A 1,190-nucleotide genomic window follows, 5' to 3' on the forward strand; every position below is an offset into this window, starting at 1 on the left:
TATTGCTGCACTGATACTATGAGCCTTTACTTAAGTTTTTAAACAATTTTTTGTTATATGTCATAGCTAAAAATAGCCTCTATCCTTGTTTTCATTACACAGCCCATAACGTGGGCACAGTGATGACTCTGGACACTGGAGTAAAACGTTCCTTATATACGTTTAAATTCCTATGCAACTGCGATCTGTGAACTATTAAAATTATTTAAAATACTGTCACAATTGTTCACAGTACTGTCACTTGCCAAAATCTTTTAGGTTCTGTATTACAGAAAAAATATAATTGTCATTATAGTAATATTTGTCTCTGATGTGGTCTCACGCGTCGTTTTTCAAAGGAGTGTATTGAAATTAAACATTTTCGTTATTCCCAGAATGAGATTTTCACTCTGTAGCGTAGTGTGCGCTGATATGAAACTTGCTGGTAGATTAAAACTGTGTACCAGGCCGAGACTAGAACTCGGGACCTTTGCCTTTCGCGGGCAAGTGCTCTACCAACTGAGCTACCCAAGCACGACTCACGCCCCGTCCTCACAGCTTTACTTCTGCCATTATCTCGTCTCCTACCTTCCAAACTTTACAGAAGCTCTCCTGCGAACCTTGCAGAACTAGCACTCCTGACAGAAAGGATATTGTGGAGACATGGCTTAGCCACAGCCTTGGGGATGTTTCCAGAATGAGAGATTCTGTAAAGTTTGGAAGGTAGGAGACGAGGTACTGGCAGAAGTAAAGCTGTGAGGACGGGGCGTGAGTTGTGCTTGGGTAGCTCAGTTGGTAGAGCACTTGCCCGCGAAAGGCAAAGGTCCCGAGTTCGAGTCTCGGCCCGGCACACAGTTTTAATCTGCCAGGAAGTTTCAATTTCGTTATTAGTAAAACTACATGATTACTGCCGTGAAGAGATACCATACTACTCTGCCACCTCAGACTAGAGTATTTGATAACATCAGTCCCTCTTGTTTTCCAGTTGACATGGAACATAAAATACGACTAAAATTGTATACAAGTCTTCTATTTCCGAAGTCTGTCGCCCATTTAACATATGTATTGCCTACTTTATGAGGTGCTCATATATCTCAACCTCTTCAAAGTCATTTCTGGCTTTTCCCTTATCTGCCTTGTGTAAAATGTTTAATGCTTTGTATGTCTAATGTGAGTGGCTGCTTTGACCCATATTCAGAACAAATATTGAA

The 1,190-nt window shown here is 41.0% G+C and overlaps 1 non-coding gene across 1 annotated transcript; it reads left to right on the forward strand.

Annotated features, from left to right (window-relative positions):
- Positions 1–755: 755 nt before the first annotated feature.
- Positions 756–830, forward strand: Trnas-cga (transfer RNA serine (anticodon CGA)). Its single transcript has one exon. It is a non-coding gene; the product is annotated as a tRNA-Ser (tRNA).
- The last annotated feature ends 360 nt before the right edge of the window (positions 831–1,190 follow it).

This window comes from Schistocerca nitens, chromosome 5 (genome assembly GCF_023898315.1).
Source record: "Schistocerca nitens isolate TAMUIC-IGC-003100 chromosome 5, iqSchNite1.1, whole genome shotgun sequence".
NCBI lineage: Eukaryota > Metazoa > Arthropoda > Insecta > Orthoptera > Acrididae > Schistocerca > Schistocerca nitens.